This window comes from Aulonocara sp. 'chitande type north' Nkhata Bay, linkage group LG4, assembly GCF_057382095.1.
Source record: "Aulonocara sp. 'chitande type north' Nkhata Bay isolate Kocher_YH1m ecotype deep benthic linkage group LG4, A_spYH_male_GT1.1, whole genome shotgun sequence".
Classification (NCBI taxonomy): Eukaryota; Metazoa; Chordata; class Actinopteri; order Cichliformes; family Cichlidae; genus Aulonocara; species Aulonocara sp. 'chitande type north' Nkhata Bay.
Genome location: NC_141347.1, coordinates 26,103,167 through 26,123,070, shown reverse-complemented (window position 1 = coordinate 26,123,070; position 19,904 = coordinate 26,103,167). Strand labels below are relative to the sequence as shown.

Here is a 19,904-nt window from a genome sequence, read left to right as displayed (position 1 = left end):
TTATTTTCAACTAAGTGCATTATAAGTACCTGGCTATTACTAAGGTTACACTTTTTTCCCCCCACATGACTGTATCTTCTTTTAGTGACATCGGTCTGCAGTGCTTTCAATGCACTTCAGTTTTGATCTGCACAATCTCTCAACAGCAGAGTGTCAGAGTGTATCTCAGAGTGCATTAAGTTGTAAGGCACACAAAGATTCCCTCAAAGCAAGTAGAAAGAAAATCTAGGCTCCTCCCTGAGCAGCTGATGCAGCTCGGCCTGTATTTACTGGCTGAGGTACTCAAACATATATTTGAATGCAACACACCTCCTCAGTAGATACAGTAAGAATAAAATGATGCTGAAGTTTGTTCTTGTGGTCTCGTGCCTAGTCTTTATACACTCCTGTAGTCTTTGGGTTTCAGTAGGGATACATCCATAGACTGCAGATGATGTCATTTTAAAAAACAAAACAAAAACATTTTTGGCCCTTTTAGCCAATTTATGACACACACATACACTATCTCCTGTGCAAAACTGAACAATAACTTGGAAAAAGATACTTTACGTCATTTTCTTTGTAGTTGCCATAATATTCACCAAATTCTGCAAGGTTTGTTACTTTTTCAGGCAGTGTTTAACTTTTACTCATGAGCATAGCATTAGACGAGTTTTAACTATAAGAAAAAAGACTTGTTTTCACATTTTAGTCTGTATAAATGAAGACTTTGAACAAACGCATGTCCTGAGAAGTCGTTAAAAACGTGAGACACTGTCTACAGATGTGGGACAGTAAGGCAAAGAATAATTGCGTTATTTATTTATTTTTATATTTTAAAAGGCATGTAAGGTGTGTATGTAGGCAGAATGAGGCTCAGTTCAAATGTTTGCAGCTACCAGATGAATAAGACACGAGAACAAATCAGCCCTAATTAACGAAGAGCTCAGTGTCCAGTCCGAAATTCAAACAACCCACGTTCGTCAAACGACACAGAAAAACGCTACAACACCCTGACCCAGTGTTTAAATGACCCCCCTCCCCACCCCTCGTCACTTACGTCACACGGGTACAAGGAGCGCAAGTAAGCAGCTGTGCGCTCGCGCTCAGTACAAAGACAGACCCAAACCGTTCACTTTAATACATTTATTTAATATCTTTGTATTATTATCATTTTTCCGTACTTTAAGAGTTTCGCCAAATTCCTCAAACAGTTCTCCCGACAGGGCAGACAACTTATCTGCGAGGCGAGCTGTAATTTATTGTGAAAGTTGGATTAGAGCGGAGCCGCGTGAACTCACCGGGAATACGCGGCTCAGATGATGAGCAGCGGTGAAAGATCACATCTGCAGAATCGGCGGAATCCCGTGCTGTCAACGGTAATTTGCCTTGCATTTATTTTTTGATTGAGTTTGGTTTAATTTGATATTTGATATTGACACAAGTGAGCTCGTTCACGTGAGCAGAATCTCATCATTCTGGCCATGTTGCAGGCTGTGATGGACCTTAAAATATCTATTACCAAGAAGGGTTTTAATAAAACTCTATTATCGGTATTATTATTATTTTCCGAAATTGGAATTGCCGAAACGAAATGAAAGGATTTCTCTCTCTCTTTTTCTGCTGCATGTTCGGACACATTTACATTTCTGGAAACGTGTTTCTGGATCCCTCCAGTTGCATTTAGTGTCACTTATCGCTAATGTTCAAAGGCCGTGTTATCTAAACGGTCTTTTATCTGGGATCTTGAGTCCCACATGTCAAAGATACGAGTGTTCTGTGGATAAATGGTTGTGCAAAAATACAGAAACGGTGTGTTGTATTTCGAAAAGTGGTCTTACTGGTCTTACACAACAGCACATTGAAAAAAATATTAAAATGATAGAAGTAATAATTAGAATAGAATAGAATAGAATAGAATTCAACTTTATTGTCATTGCACATGCACAGGTACAGGGCAACGAAATGCAGTTTGCATCCATCCAGAAGTGCTTTAGTGATATAGATATATTACAATATGTATTAGCAATAATATAGATATGTGAGTACATTACAGAAATGGGTCTATTATGGTATGTTATAATGTACACGGTATGAAGTATGTTGTGAATATTCTATAACTACCGGTATAAGTATGTACAGGCTGTAGTGAGTACAAGCTATGTACAGGATATGAACAGGATATAAATATGAAAAACTATACAGAATATGAAATAAATAACTTTACAGAATCTGGGATATACAGCTATACAGAAATGGGAACTATGCAAGTTGTAAACAGTTGTAGGATTAAAGATTATCAAATGTACAGAATGATTATTTACACAGAGCTATACATTAGTGCAGTTAAGATAAGTGAGGGTGTAGATAGTTTCTACAGAGGCTATATAAAGTGCTAGTGGTTGTGACTGGTGGTTCAGTCCATGTTATTATTGTGTTTGAGGGTACAGTTGTCCATTGTGGGTGTGTGTATGTTCAGTCCATGAGTTTAACGTGGGTCAGATGTCAGGAGGCAGAGTTCAGGAGTCTGACAGCTGTGGGGAAGAAGCTGTTCCAGTACCTGGTGGTCTTAGTCCGGAGTCCGGAATTGAAGGATGAATAAAGTTTTCTCCTGACTCCTTTACAGCACGTGCAAATAGTATATTAAGCAAATCATTGTGGAAAAGCAAGGATCAATTTTTAAGAATCTCTTAATCTTAAAGTGGATTTAAATTGAACGTACAGGCTTAATTTAGTGTTAAATGTGACTTTGCTGCTTTGCATTCTCCCGTAGCCTACAGCGCTACGGTGTCCACAGTGTACGAATGGCAGTCGAGAGACCTTATTAGTTCAGCCAGACTAAACCTAGTCCCCTTCAGTCCAAAACAACGGACCACTCAGCTTAAAGTAGTCACCCTCTTCGCGCAATTATTTGCAACTGTTTCAGAGAGAGTTACAAAATACATGTTAGGAACCTGAAGATTTTTAATTAACACCATGTGCATATGTGTAAATCTATTTGTTTGTTGTGTTTTGAAATTTCAATGCAGCAGCAAATTAAATCCCGCGACCCTGTTCTGTATGCCTACGCATGCATCTAATAATGTACAGGCAGAATAATTACAGTCGTGTTTCTGTGTGCATAAAATACATAAGAATTTAATTGTTAGGGGACTTAATTGTCCACAAGTGTTTCTGATCCTAATTAAACCTACTTGAGCAGCATCACATGAGAGAACATGTTGGTCCTTAGGCCCCTGTGCATTTTGCATAGTGTGGCTAATAAATGTGCCCATTGTTAGGCAAACACCTCTGGCACATTACTAAACAAGCATATTCATTACTATTACAGCTGCTGCTGCAGTAATGCATCAGAGAGGCATGCTCCTCGGTGGGTCTGTGTGTGCAGGTGCACTCGGTGAATGAGTGGTGCCCCACTGGATGATGTATTTAGTCTTAATTTGCAAACATTAGTGGGTGGCACAGAAGTTTCAGTGCATACAGAATAAACATTACTGAGGTTTTGCGATACATAAAGTGAGCTTCTGCTCTGTAAGTGCAGCTACAATCAGTGTGGCAAACTTTCCACAGTCATGAGTTTCGGTATAGCCACAGATAAAAATGCTGAATGACAATACAGGGATCGCTGGATTTGTTACATAGATATAGGACATTCATATGCATGCAGTACATTGTGGTTTGGAACAACTTTCCAGCTAAATGATTCAGACTGCGATCTGGTCTCAGGGGCCAGAGAGCGAAAGCTGGGAGTGCTTTCTGACCTTCTCACTGCCCTGAGTGCTGTTAGCTAGTACTTTACACCACGTTCAGCTGCAGGATCCCAAAGCTCCAACAGAAAAGAGTTCTTTAAGAAGAAGGTGAAAAAAGGATTTGTTGTTCTTGGTCAGAGTTCACATAGAAAGGACGCACTGAAAGTCAAGTGGCTCTACTCACTATCACTGCTATATCTCTTCATTCAGTTTTGTTTGGTAACAAAAAGTGTGATATTAGTTGTGGGACTTTTTCCTTTCCTTTAAATGAAAATACAGCAGGTGTTTTTTGTCAAAGTCTCTATGGTAAAGCAAGAATAAATGTGTGTTTGTCATGGAGTTAGTTTTGTGTCTTTATCTTGTAGTCAAGTAATGTAGGTTTTGTTGTTTTTCTTAAAAAACATTTGGCATGTTGAGATGAATATCATGGGAGGGACCTGTGGTAATAGAGACACGGCTCTACTGGTCAGTGTCAACTGGACAACATCCACAGTTAGTAATTGTGAGAGGGAGTCCATGAAATAGACAAAGGAGTGTAGTTGTCCTCTACATGAGAATCAGCTCAACATCAATGGGCTGAAATGTATTTAACGTTAATTTAGGAAATACATCTTTACAAAATTAAGTACATTTGTAAAGGACATTTTCTTTTCCTCCAGGAAAAGAAAGTATGTTTACGTATGTTTTAATTTCAACCCTGCTGTTTAGTTGCATTGAAGACACTTGAGTAAGGTCATTATATTGTGGTCAGTGTCGTCATCTAAGCAGCCAGATAACTTACAAAAAACCCCTTTGTCAGATTTTACTTAATACCAGTGCAAAACATTAATATGTTTATACATCAGCTGTCCAAAGTTGCTTCACTTCATTTTGTTTTTTTATTTTTTATATGAAAACACAATGGGAGCATCTGATAATTTACATTACACCATTACACATAAGTGAATGAGTTTGACCCAGCAGGTAGTTTTTTTTAAAAACGCAGCAAAGAGATTCATTTACGGATAGACAACATTCAAAAATAGCCATGGTTTCCTAATTATGAGACGCCTTAACAAGACAAGGATGAGAGACACAACAAGAACAGAGAAATACAGCGTCCTTGGTAATTTCTTGCAGCTTAACTTTGTACTTTTCCCTCGGCTGTGGTTAAGACAATTGAGACGAGAGAGGGAGTAATAGCGAAGAGATAACGATAGAGAGTGTCTGGAGAGACAAAAGAAGAGAACGTGTGAGCGAACAAAGGAGACAGAACGAAGAAGGTGATCCGGAGAGCCTCAGCTGGATTAACGCTCGTGGAGGTGTGATAGACAGGTGTGAGTGTAAGAGTGTGAGTGTTTGTGTCAGCCCCATCAAGTGACCATGGATGTCCTGTGTGGCACGGCATCCTCCAATTCAATTGGACCAATGCAATTGAACCAGGGGCTCTAAGAATAGCTTCCACTACAAAGTGCTGTCACTCTGTTAAAAGAGAAGTCCACAATATCCATCTAGATATTGCTGCTAGGCTCCACTTAGCCCTGTGCCCCCTCCAGCTCATAACAGCTTGACCGCAAAACACACATACAATGTGAATACACTCATACCTGCATGAGCAAACACAAAAATTCTCGGGAGATCGAACTGTACGTGATATTTCATCGTCTCTATCCTCAGGCCAGTCCATGCAATTAAAGAAGAAAGAAAAAGGAGTAAAAGTCATCTCTCTTATGGATCTGTGCATCATATTGGGGATTAAGGAAGTCAATTATTGTTATAGTGTAATCAGAGAGCATGTGAAAAGAAAGAAAAAGAAAAAAAATACAGTTTTAGTTTTTTTTTTTAGACTGACTACATTACCTGCATATTTCCTTCATGACTACATCAGAAAAAGGCAAATTCTATTACACAGAGGCACACAAACAAATTTCATGACTCATTTGGACATAAACAAAATTACTGAAATCTCTGTGAAGTGCATGCATAAATACAAATGTATACATTATGTGCTCTCTTTCTGTCTCTCCAGCTCAGTCAACAGCAATAGGTGAAAATGTTTTGCACCGCAAATCTATTATTCATGTTGGCACAAAAGTAATGAACTGAAAAGCTGCTGTTGCACTATCATAAATTTGACATTGCTGTTTTTTTTGTCTAACAAATAGAAAAGAAGTGCAGAGTGTTCCTGTCAGAGTGCATCTTTTTAAGAAGACAACTGAAACGGGGAAATTACTGTTGTCCTAAAACAAACTCTCAATTTGCTAGCTAGGAAAATGTAAAAACAACAACAGAAAAAATTGAAATTGCAATCGCTGTAACGTACTGTGGCCACTGGGTGCTAAGGCTGTGGCGCCATCTGAAGAGGCCAGGGTTGGGGATCAAACCAGTAGCCCTGTGGTTAGGGGACAATGCTCCTACGTGTGAGTCAAAGCAGCCAAGAGAGGGTAAAATAGCAAGTGAAAAGCTTAAAATGCATTGTGATTATGCAAAAATCCAGTAAAGTGGGGTGATTGTTGCTGAAAGGCAAGCAGAGATGATACTCACCCTTCCATGTTCCCCATCAGTGTTGTATGGGTAATATTACTATTGCGAATATTAAAGGTTGAGCTCACACAGTACCATCATATTGTGTACTATCATATCTTTGTAGTATGGCTTTCTCTAAAAGAAAAACATGTCTTAATCTGATTAGAAAAACAGCCCTACACCTTAATGGAAAAAAAGAAATACATTAGTATAATAAAAGCAAACTGAATTGAAGCTTTAGTATTGTGTGACATGGTTAATATTTTTTAAGAAATGAGGGAGAAAAAGAAAATCAACTCATTAAACTTGCATCCAGCCAACCAAGTGATTATTCATACTATGTCCCAATCGGAGAAACACAGACACCAATAATCAATTAACTGATATATACTAGAACTAAAATATAACAAAGACTTTAGGCTCTAAACCATACGTACACAAACTTAAAACCTTGGGACATTCCAGAGATCACAGTACCCTCTTCATTATGTGAATTTTCTTTATAAAGGTTTTCCTGGCTAAAACTAATCTGCTGAAATGAAAAATCACAGTAATATCCTCACTTACTTTCTAACTGTCCTTCTGCGGTAACATGCAGATTGCAACTGATCTTAGAGCAGTGAAACATAATTAACATATAGTGCATGCAATACTGATTAAGTGCAAAGAACCACAAAAAAGCTCCTGGCCTCTTAGCTTCCAGGACACACCCTTGAAAATGACAGCAGCTACAGACTCCAGTGGCTCAGAGTCAAGCTTGCCTCCAGAGACAGTAGCCAAGTGCGGCCACAAGATGGCAACAACTTATAGTTTGTATGCAAACATGCAATGTCAGACACTTTATAGGACGGAACGCTGTATGAAATGTAAGCCAAGTTTTGTATACAGGCAAAAAGCTTTATTTAAACACACACAAAATTACCTTGGCTTGAATTACTGTCACATAGAGTTGGTTTCTAAATAAATCTATTAATAAATTTGTTTTTGTTTCTTTTCATTTTGATGCGCTTTCCATGAACTAGGAGGCAGTCACCGATAACTTTATTTATTCAGTTTGATGTATGCCAGGTGGCGCGCATTGTCACAATGTGTAACCATAGTTAGTGTAACCATAGCGCAAATTTGGTTAGTCTACCCAACCGCGTGATTTGTGACGTTCTATGCGGATAAAAGAGTGCAGCTAGCATTTAGTGGAAAAGTCAAAGGTAAATGTGCGGACATTGTCATTTTTTTAGCCGTAACTTGACACGTGTCGGTAGGTCTGCCTTCAACACATCACCTCGGTGACCTATCGGAAAGCCACTACACACACACATCCATGGTCACAAGTGCGCACACCCGATCTTTATTTACACAATTAAACAGGAAAAATTAGAACTAATCCCTTTCTGTTAGCAGCAGGAAACATCTACTGCTTATTTAATATACATCGACGTCCACGTAGCTTCGAGGCACAGTTTAATGGTTGACTTTGCTGTTCCAACTTTCAGGTGCGCACTGGGTTAAACTGATAAGATAAGAGGTTATTAAATCTTCCCAAGTACACTCAGCAGAGTGTCAATAGCAGAGCGCCATCTCAGTTCCTTTATGAAACCACTCCAACACCTGTAGGAAAAAATTTAATTAGTTATTTGCTTTTAAAGAGCAATAAACTGATATATATAGCACCAGAAAAGGACTTACCCAGTGGTTGCCTTACACCTTCCCTCATTTTTAGCCTTTTTTGTTATGGCTTAAAAAAGAAAAACCTTGCGCCTACTCTGGATGCTCATTGCTGCTTCTTTTGTTTACTCCACACAACGCACAGTGCAAGCTAGACTGTGCTCTTGTTTCTTTGCCAGTATGTGCACACTTAATGTCTTGGCTGGAAACTATTTCCCTTGATGCCCATCTGGGCCATGTCCCGATGTTGCTCTCTGGTCTCTACGTAGCGTCTGCTGCCTTTTCCTGCATGTTCTCTGCTCCGTACCCACAGCAGAATCAGATATGAAGTGCAGCACATTCCATCACTTACTGTGGCCCGTGTGGCAGGCAGCATTGTACCTTCCTGCCCCTGTGAACAAAAGACAATCAATCTTACATGCCCAAAGAGTCCACTCATGGTGCACAGACTGAACTGTTTCTGCAGTGTCGACCAAAAGCGATCAGAGCTTTTGCGGTTGCCAAGAAAACAGCCAAATAGTGGTTTTCAAATTGATTTAATATATAATTGCGCTATAGAATGTGCCTTACAGTCTCAGTCAGAAATCATTGCATCATAGTTTTTTCCATTTTCACACACGCTGAACATAAGAAACCTATTATAATGGAGTAAATAGAGGAAAACCAGAAATGCGGCGCTCAGAAACCAAATGCATCATTTCATTCTTGGTTCTATAGGAGCTTTGCTATTTCAGCTTCACAGCACGAAGATTTACCACATTCCTTTTGGATATCAGCCATGCACTGAGACTCGTAAATTATGTCCTTCCTTTCTTCATTCCGTCAGTTTAAGAAGGTCCCATGGAATAGTTTGAGGATTTATTTTCCCAGTGTATGAGCCCATTAAGGGAAGTTGAGAAGCGTTATGCACCCTTTTCAGTCAGTACTTGTTTAGTGTCATAAGAAGAACAATTGTTGTGAAATTAAATTTGTTACAAGAGTGCACTTTTTAAATCTTTCATTCATACCTTTGAATGGTTGGTGGAAGGTTTTACTGCTGTGGTGTCTGAAGCACACTGTACATTCCTCCATTCATAAAAATTTTAACCATTGGGAGGACGTATCTTTTAAAGTTTGCATTTGTTTTCTTTTTTTGTTGTTGTTGTTGTTTGTTTTGAAACTAAATTTAGGCTTAAAAGCTAGAGAGTGAGCCCTACTTAGTAAAGCTTTCTGATGGTCAGATTTTAAAGGCGTCCCTGTGATTGCTTTGATTGCTAGCGGATTGCCACAGTAACCTGTAGCTAGTAAGGAAGATGTCAACTGGTCTATCCAACTAACTATCGCTCAGAGCGGTAGTTCATGTGACCCAAAAGGGAAATAGACAATGTTTGGACTGAACAACAACTGAACCACATTTAAAAACAACAGTGAACAGCTGTACAGTACAGGTTCACTACTGCTTAGTGAAGACAAGTTGGCAAACTGCAGCCAAAGCAATCCCAGAGATGTTTTCAGTGGAGCACTGTTTACCTCTTCGTGACCAGTTTCACCTAGCAACAGCAACCATGTCCAGAAACCACTGAACAATCAGTTGTAGAATATACATTTTTCCCTAGCAACCAGAAGTTGCTAGGGAAAAATGTCACTGACTGGTCTCTAGGTGTGACTGGGGCTTTAGCAATCATAGTACCTGCCAGTGCCAGTGTCAGTGGGTCTCTAGGCCCATGTGAAAGAGACCTTATCTGTCTCTTCTGCTCAATTCAGTTTTATTTATATATCACCAAATCACAACAACAATTGCTCCAATGCACTTAAATCACAATACTTAAATTGTTGTGATGACGATATAAAAAGAGAACGTGAAAACTCTGAGTTACATGGTGAAACCTGGTTCAAATCAAAGATAGGACAAAAACAAGTCCACTCATCATGATTCTTTGATTATTCAATTCTATTCCAATTCATGATTGGATAAGCTTTACTAAATCCAAGCTGTAATTGGGTAAAAGGCACACCCTGGACATGTTGGAGAGAGACAGAATCATCTATCTAGCCAGCCTGTAGATTTGAACCCATGACCCTCTTATTGTCACTGAATCACCATGCTGTTGTTTAAAAAAAAGAAAAGAAAAGTGAAATGCAAAATGTTGGCATCCAGATTCCTGTGTGGCCCCTGTAACACCGTTGTCTATTTTAAATGGTTTTTTTGGTTTTTTTTAAAATAAATCTCTGCCACCGTTAGTTAAGACGAGTCTGCAATAACAGAAGGAAAGAGATTGAAGAGAATGAAAACAGAAAGCAAAAAAAAAAAAGAAGAAGAAGAATGACAACAGCAGGTTACCAATGACAGGAGTAAGCAGTGATAGATGCTGTCATTTTTCAGAAGCTGCTGGCTTCACAGAGATAGCACGCAGCCAGGAGACCGTGTTGGCCTCTGTTTTTTGTTTTGTTTTACTTTGATTTCGCTCGCTCAGTTCAGTGATCAGTTTTGTTTTTACTCACTGGTTGGGTTTAGGAAAAGGTTGCGGTGCTGAAATATGAAGAGTAGCCAATGAATCAAGAATCCCTGCTCAAGAGTACATATGTAATCCATTAGGAGTGAGATGCAGTGCATCATGGACACGTCTTAGATGCAACTGTGTCTTTTTTACAAAAACCCATATTCAATACCCCAAAAATGAAAGCAGACCGGTATTGCTCTATTATTTATCTTTTTAGGAAGAAAGATAAAAGAGGTACTGAATGACAGACTGCATTGCACTGGTATTGCTTTACTTGGCATCATCTAAGACTGCACCAAGCCATGTGACTCTTTTGTCTTTGTAGATTTCCTATATTAATCTGTTAGGGCCTAAATGAAAAATAAGTTTTTCAAAGTCACATATATTTGTCTGTCACCCGCAATGATTTTATAAAGTGAGTAGCTGCATATGTGTGGGAGTAGAGTATCTTTGATATTTGAGCTCAGCAGATGTGAAACAGTAAGATTTCCGCTCTCTTTGCCATATGTTAATACTTAGACTAAATTCTGAGGGTCTTTTGTAAATCGTGCTTTACAGAAAAAACAAAAAAAAACCTGCTCATTAAGTGTAATCAGTGTTGTAGATGGACTGGGATATGTCGCCTCACAGGCTGAAGGTCATGATTGGAATTATTTCTCAGATAAGTCATGACAGAAGTCAGTGGGTTGTGATGATGGAGACATATCACTCGTGCTCTCTCTCTCCAAGATGAATCACCCAGTCAGACTCATATGATTATACACTAATGACCGACCTACACGCATCAGTTTGCTGAACAGGGGCCATGTGCTTGTAGCCTTTCAGCCGGGCCACTATGGGTCAAGCTGTGGATCAAAATTTGAGGTGACAGATACGTTCACGTCTCAGTGGGGCGTGACAGTACGTCTGTTCCGCACGAGGTCAAGTCCTCCTCGGTGCGCGCTGAAATATTTCCATACAAAGTACAGACTTGAGCGTTTATCAGAGAGGAATCAATACCTGCATAGGAGCAGCAAAGGATTTAAAAAAGATCAAAGAACACAGGAACGCTTTCACTTTTGTAAACTCTGAAGCAGGCAGAGGTATCGAGCAACTTTCCATTTGTTCAGATCCACATCGGTTAGGTGCTAAAAATACCCCCTGCTCCCTTGTTGTATCTATATGAGTTGAGGGTCAAACATAGATCCTTTTGCTATGCACAAACAACAGTTGCTTTATCTCAGTGACTGCTCAGCTGGAAACTGTTGCAACCATGCTTCTTCTGTGGGCTTTGGGTCGCACATCAGGACAACTTTTCTCCATCAACAGACAAATAATCTCTGAATTCTCGTTCACTCATCATTTCATAATGAAATGTTTTGTTGTTGTTTTTTTTAAATGCCCCTGCTCCAATGTATGTATTTTTTGAAGGTTTGGCAAATTTTAAACTGCTTCCATCCTGCTATTTCTGCAAATCTAATCCTCGCTGAGTATATAAAACAACTATAATCTTTGTTTGAAGGCCCAAGATGTCACAGAAGAAAAGCAAACACTTTGAATAGAGTTGTGCATGCACTTGTCATGTTAAATCAACATAGTTTACTCAAAGTGAGGTCTTCATGCAAAGAGCATGGCGCAGAAAATGCTTCAGGTCACAGAAAGTAATCAGAAAAGTGCAGCGACTGGCTGCCTCCTCCACATAGCGAGGCTCTGTAAGACACAAGGTAAACAACAGCTAAAGTACAGAGGATTAGACAAAAGGAAAGCAGATTGCTGCGTAGTCAAAAAATGTTCTACATTTTAAGGATTAAAATAAATAGAAAATTTCTGGTCATGTCCATGAGAATCTGGAAAATTTGTTTCAGTGTTTTCTTGTTTTAATTTAAAAAAAAGATGAGGTTTTCATAAGATGTTTTTCATGTGGTCTTATTTTTGATGTTAAACGTTTGGCTGTACAACTGTTCAGGTGCACAGTTTGTTAATGGGTTTCCCATTGAATAGAGCCCAAGTATCGCATCAAAGTTTATAACTGAACCCCTGAATCCAGTGTTGGATATAAGTCAGCATCGTGTTAAATCTTGTGTACCCAAGAAAATTGGGTTTCCTCCAACAATTTGTATTGGAAACCAATGTCGTAGAGGCCTTCCTCTCAGTGTTCTTCTATTTTGTCAATGGCTCTGGTGACGTGACTAAGGGGACAAAAGTAAACTTTCCTGCCTAACTCACCTTTTCCACCTTTTAAAACCAAAACAGGTAAAATGATGTTTGACGGAGCAGTCTTAACCAGCTGTTGCTGTGCTGAAAACACAGTGGAATTTAAGTGTACAGTAAGAGACGAGAACCAACATCCAGCGGAGACTACGTTATGCTGTATTCAAGCAGTAAGATCGTCCCTTATGAGGCGGAATCTGCTCAGAACAAGAGGTTTCAGTCTCAGGCTACTGTAGAGCATCTTTATACAATTTTGATTGTTACTTGATTTGAATGAATTAGAATATGGATATTGTTTTGTATATACATACAAACAGTTCAATATGAGGTCTGGCCTCATCTAATGTGATGCAGTCACCTGTGTGTGCATAGATTGCTCAAGCTTCTGGATCTGTTGTTGACAAATTGCTCTCCCTATTTCTGGATGAGTACAGTCTGCAGCTGTGCAATGGTTGCTGGTTGTGGCTGCCCTCTAATGAAACCGCTGACCCAGCGTGTCCCACGTCCAGTAAGGCGGCATGTCGGAACTAGATTTTTTTCCAAGGAAGTATCTCCTCATCCTGAGAGATTAGCACTACTACATTGTCCACATTGCACTACTATATTATACAGCTTCAGGCTGGATGTGCCAGTACCAGCTTGAGCAGCTCATCTCAGTTTCTCTCAGATTTACACCAAGAACAATGAGACTAGAGAGGCTCCAGGGACAGTTTTGGACATATAGCAGGATCCAGCACGCCAATAGCTCAACGTTGGTCATCTTTACTCAGTTGTGGCACTAATGATCACTGATGGTCAAGTTACTTGAAAAAAGTAATTATTAACTAATTACTGATTACTTCTCCAAAAAGTAATCCCATTACTCTACTGATTACTTATTTGCAAAAGTAATTAGTTACTTAGTTACTTTTTAAAAATATGATACCCAACTTGAATAAGTAATAAAGCAATAGACCTTTCAGTCCCCCCCAAAAATTGAATTTATGTATGCTGTATGCATTTTGTTCATTCCTAAGTTGTGAGTCTACACAACAGCCAAAAATAGTCTCTAGTTATTAACATCTGAAATGATGAAGGCACTTGAAAAGTAACACAAAATTATCTGCCCTTCCAGAAAAACAAAAACTTTTCAGAAGTACTTAAGGTTTTGTGAGAGTACAAGACCCTGTTCAGTCTTTCCCTCCCATGCTTCTAGACTTCGGATTGGCCAACCTATCGTTTTTAGCATTTACATGTGGACGGAGACATTTTTTAAAACTGCATGTGTGGACGGGATTTCTTTAAAAAAAAAAAAAAAAAATGGAAAATCCTTTCAAAAATACTTGTGTACGTGTGGACATAGCCTGAGTCCTGTCATTCTTAAATCTATTTTCACCTGTTTAGCAGGAGCGGAGCAGGTGGAGGTTTGCCCAGTGCCGCAGCGGTCATGACAGCGGTAGGATCCGGGGGTTTCTCCGTGAATTTCATATTCCCGAGGCAGCTTGCTAGGTACTTGCTCAGAAATTTAAGGGTTTTTTTTCGCTGTAAAAAGAAGTTTTCTTCCCACGCAGTGTACAGCAGACGCTAATGTTTTTGTCACTTTTTACAGAAGCAAACTCAAAGTAAGGTCAGTACTTCCACGAATTAAATGCTGCACAATCGTACTCTCTCCCGCACTCTATATATTATCCATTGTTGATCTGCACACGTCTGTTACCACGAATGTCCCCTTACATCATTGTCATGAGACACTCTCACAAACAAAATCACGGTTTAGTAACGCAGTAATGCCACGTGCTTACGGGAAAGTAACAGCAACAGTAACAAATTTTCTTAAATTAAGGATTTAATATTAATTTAAATTAATTCAAATTAAGATCTCAGCTTTTATGTGTAGTTGAACATCTTTACACTGACAGAAAGGCTACAGTTTAGTGCTATAAAAATCAAATTGAATTGGTCCGGGCCACTTAGCATCAAAGTGGGCTGTGTGTGGCCCACACTGCGAGAAGAGTTTGACATCCCTTATTTAGTATTATTCTATTTCCTGTCATGAAATTGTTGACCTCACAAGCCCCCAGACAAAAGAACCAATTGTCTTTATTGAGCTGTTTGTGCACAATATTAAGGGAAGCTAATATGCTCAAGGAGTTGAGAATATTATCAGTTTTCTCATCTATCTCCCTACTTAGAACTGTGACTTTAATACAGAACATACGCCCATTGCCTTGAATGGTTTTTCTTATGCTATTAGCCAACAAATTTATAACTTCTTTGGCATTAGTTATTGGGTGTGTCTGACGAACTCTAACAGGACATGCGTCTTACAGCTTACACATAAACCAAATGTCACTGCCGCAGTGCTGCTTGTCGTTAGTGCTGTAATTGGTAAACGGTTTGGAATGAGTATGTAAATTAAGGGATTTGAATTGGAGACAATGTGAGACTAATGTCTCCCAGAGGAATATTTTTGTTTGTGCTACCTTACCATGAATGAAGTCTTTCTCTTTGGTTTTCAGTGGCGAGGATTGTTAGTTGGAGTTGAAAAACAACATGCCCTCCTCCTTCACTGAACAGACCGCTGAAGTCAGTGTGTCTTTGACGGGAAGTTGGACGTGGGCCTCTGTGTTTTGTGTACACAGTGAGGGAGACATTGACCTCTCTTCATATGTAGCACTCAGACATGCACAACGTGCAGCCATCTGTTATAGGTACAAACACAAATTTCTGGTGCTAGTTTTACTGATTCATTTAAAAAAGCATACAGAGCAAAATAACTTCTGCAGTCTTCTCTGACATATGCTGCGCTGTCTTGCACTGGTGCTGTTTATGCGAACAGTAAGGCTGTGTGACAGGATCATTGCAATACTAAACCGATGTTAATGTCATAGCCGGCTTCAAACTGGCTATGGCAGTAATGTTACATCCCAAAAAAATTTTCTCCGTGGAAAAAAAATCAAATACTGCCATTTTGTCAGCAGCCAGTGATGTTGCAGGCGTAGGCACAAGATGTCCTTTGATGCCTTGATGCACTGGTTAGATCAAAACTTGGTGATGGTTCAATTTGGAAAAGTTTATATAGGGAGGCATAAGGGCTGAAGAAATAAATTTATAAATGCAGAAGTTTTGTTTGTATCATTTTTGCTAAAGGCTGCATGGTTTATATGATTTATTGCTTACAATTTGTTAGTTTTAAACAAACAAATCATAAGGAGGTTTGGGTTAAAGAAACTCTGCTGAGGCAGAGGTCTCAACAGGGTTAGGGTCACTGGTGAATATAAACTGGCTGTAAGTGTGAATGTGACTGTGAGTGTCATGTGATAGACTGGCTACTTGTCCAGGGTATACCCCGCCTTTACCCTGTGACAGCTGGGAACCACCGGGCAACCCTAAGTTGTATAAGCAGAAGATGGATGGATAAATAGATTCATTGATATTACTAATAGCAATACCTTTAGTAATTGGATTGTCTTCTCAGTTAAAAAAAACAAAAACGAAGTCTGCTGTGTTTGTCCCATGACTCACTGATCCCGTTGCTCTTGTGGTCATCCTTGATATCATTTAGCTGCTTTCCCATGGTTATATTCAAATTCCACTATCTTGGACTGCAGTTTTTGTCAGCAGGCCTTCTTCTGCTCTGGAGATGTGCTGCAAATTTGGTGGACACTAACCAGAACCTAGGGACAAGTGTAGAATTTCTGCAGTTAAACAGCCTGTCATTGCTAGCTGCAGTCCATGACTAAGATAGACACTCACATGAGAAGCAGCTGATTCGATCTCTCAGTTTTTCATTTGCTACAAATTATTTTGCAAATGAAAGTCGAGCAAAGCAGAAACGTATGAATGGTATTATTTAATTGTTTAAATATATGCGTGCACCCCATTTGCAACATATGCACAGTATGGAGTTATGCTTCTTAACAAGTGGCTTGTACACTGTGCTGTCAACCAGAAATCCGAAGTGCTAGTGGCTGTTCCAAATAGCCACATTAATATAAAGGACAACAAAGTCATTTTCCCCAATTTCTTTTTTGTTTACATTTCACATGACTACTTACAGCATGAGGAGGCTGTTTTTTTGAAACTGCATACTGCAAGATTTTCCACCAGTGTGACTCTTTATGAATAGCTGTGTTTAAACTAAGGCGAACTATTAACTGTCTCATTACATTTATAAGCTGCAGAAGTGAGCAAAATCAGGGTATCTGTTTTCCTTCCTTGACCCCCCCAAGCTATGCGTAGCTGACCTAGTCGCTAGTTCCTTTTTTCCACGTGATGATTCATACCTCGGGTGGGCAGTTCTCTCCTGTCAAAGCTCATCTTCTTTAAAGGGTTATCATTAATTAAGCTCGCTGTCGTCTTTCAGACATGTTGTCATAAACTAAACACATCAAATATTCAGTACAGACCAACAAGCTGCTTTTATGGAGTATTATTTATGCTCTCCAAAGGCCTGCACCATACTACTGAAGGTCTTCTGGAGGCTCAAGACTTTTTTGCATTACATCCATCACCAGACAACCAGCACAACAAATCTTAAATGCAAATGTTGCAGCAGGTCAAACCTCTTTGCAGAAATACTACAGTTTGCACTTTGGGTAGAGAACGTTGACAACGCACAAGGATAAAATATTAATATATTCATTTCTAAAGTCCTAAGGAATGTTTAAAATTATGTATTAAAATGTACACTAAAATGTGTGCATGCAAAGTAAGTGGAAATGAACTAGGCTGACTATGGTGACTGGCTAAAATGTGGTAGGATCTCTTTGCAACTCATCAGCATCCAATTCACAGAGGCTCAAATATGAATCCCAGTCAAATCTAAATGTTGTTCAAGATGAAGGCCTTTATTGACCACGCGTGTAAAATCCATGCATATATTTTAAATTCACATATTTAATAAATTATTTTAAGAAGGATTTTGCTAGATGAATTTGTGGCATTTATTCTTTTAAACCAAGCTCAAACTGATCTGACCAAACAGACCGCTTCACTTGGCAACAAGTGCACTGGAGCTCAAACGCATACCAGTTCTGAATGTACAAATAGTAGAAAAATATTTTGTTTCAGACACATAGCTAGATGCTGCTCCAGGTCAAAAGCTCTCTGCCTCCTTAGATGTGGCCCAACTCTGCCAGTGACCTCTCTCGGCTTCAGAATTCTCCCTGCTGCTGCCTTCTTGTGACAACTGGCTGAACCAAGAATCTCTGCTTGGTCCTTTTCTTGTTTAGAATCATCAGGACCATCTCATCATTGATTGATTTTTGACTTTTGAGGACGAAGTTTCCACTAAAACACACCGCTTACAATGTTACATGACACGTCGGTATGTTATGGCCTTTACAGTAGGGAAAATGACCTCGGCTTCACTTTCTCTGAAACTCCTTACTAGAAACTGGAGTTTCAATAACAAGCCATTTTGCTTCATGAGGTTTATCATAAAGAGTCGTTCTTTTTTATCTTCTTATCATAGGTTACACAATAGGTTGTACCATAGCTTGAAAATAAGTCAATATATGTCTCCTCGACTTCATGACGATGTCTTTTTTTGACTCCTTGACCATAACTGCTTGCAGTCTGTTTTTAGAAAAGGCCAACTGATTGCCTTATCATCCCCGTTCACCACAATAGATGCTGTGCAGGCCTCTAATGCAGTATCAGACAGTAAGTGCAGCTTATTACTGCACAAGTTAAGATGAAGCATTTCACCGTTTCCTCTGCACAAAAATACAAGCTAGCCCAAGAGTGACACTTGTAATTTAAGCTCCCTCACTTGTAATCCCACTTATCTTTGTGCACCCTCTTCTGATATGGCACATTATAATCGCTGCAGGGTGTAGCCTTCCTGCAGAGGAGATGTGAAACAGATACTTTTATCTGCAGCACGTAGAGTATTTTCCAATTTCCAGTGTAATCCCGCCCCCCGTGTTTGTCATTACACATTTTTTGTAGTGTAGGATTATTTAAGGTCACTCCTGAGTCCTTTAAGATAATTAATTTAGTTGTTGAGGAAATTTAAAAACAGGCTAACTATAGAGACTACACAAAGGTCACTGGGTTGGATGAGAGTCAGTGCAGGGCACTAACAGGAATAGAAGTATGAGAAGGAAGTGTTAGTGCGTGTGTGCTCATCTCTTTTACTGCCTAATTAGTCTCTGTTTGCCGATTACGTTACACAGCTCCTACACACTTCTAACAGGCTTGTTTGTGAAGGCTGAGATAACCACCGCTGTGATGCAACCATGCTACAGTGTACAGACATATTGAGCTCCATCCAAAGTTTGTTTGGCTTCTTTTTTCCAATAAAAAGAGACAGCCAAGGATTTAAATGTGGTTAATGTTTGATTTGAACTGCAAATGCCACACAGATGTTTTTGCTTAATTGGTTTTTCTACTTAAATCAATACTTTTAAAAAAATGTTTATTGAATAAATGTTTCCAAGTAGAACTGAATTATTTTATGAAAATATATTCAACTGTATAAATGAGTAATTTAAGCTTGGCAAGTCCTCTGTGAGAGTAAATTAGCCAAGTTAAGTCACTTTATTTAAGACATTTAAAATCATCAAAGGAATGATACTTATATAATTTAAGAAGAGCAGAAACTGTTGACTAAGAGGTATGTTTTCAGTTAGAGTGCTGTTAGTGAGATAGATGACCTAATCTGAGACATTTCCAAAGTTTGCCCAGTCAGCTGTACAAGCCAATCAGGAAATTCTAAATTACTAGAAGCTGCTGACCAATGATCAAGTGAGCGGTGTGGGACACAGGATTATAAGTCTGGCAGGAGCACATATAATAAAAGCACGACAATCTTTCTCTGGGTCACTGATAGAAAGAAAGGGTTTAACTTCAATTAAAAATCTCAATTAAAAAATTAACCAATACTCACACAGTCTGCATTTTTTGCAGTTTCTTTCCTTGCTTTGTAAATGAAAGCTGTAGGCTTCAATACTAAACTGCAGTTTAAATCAGCTGCTCTGTTTCTCTTTCTCTGCTATTGTTTTCTCTGTTTTTGTTTTGTTTGTTTTTGTTTGTTTGTTTGGTTACGGGGGGGGGGGGGGGGAGTTGTGGTTGTTGTTGTTCTTTGGGGGTTATGCTTGTTATGTGTATGAGTCCTGAGGTGATGTTTTTTGGGGGTTTTTTGGGTTTTTTTTTATTTATTTATTTTTTGATTTGTTTTCTTTTTTGTTTTTTTTTGTTTTTTTTGTGTGTGTGTGTGCGTGTGTGTGTGTGTGTGTGTGGGCAGAGACTGGTTCTCTGCGGTGTTTTGTCTATTGTGGACCTGGTAGGGGGAGAATTTGGGTTGGGGGGCTGGATGGTATAATGGACATACCACTGTTCTGAAATCAAGATT

The 19,904-nt window shown here is 39.1% G+C and overlaps 1 protein-coding gene across 1 annotated transcript in view; it reads left to right on the top strand.

Annotated features, from left to right (window-relative positions):
- Window positions 1-1,062: 1,062 nt before the first annotated feature.
- Window positions 1,063-19,904, top strand: part of gcgra (glucagon receptor a) — a 66,734-nt gene continuing 47,892 nt past the window's right edge. Inside the window, exon 1 of the mRNA XM_086289439.1 lies at window positions 1,063-1,358. The gene's annotated coding sequence lies outside the window, so the exon portion shown is untranslated. The remainder of the gene's footprint in view (window positions 1,359-19,904) is intronic.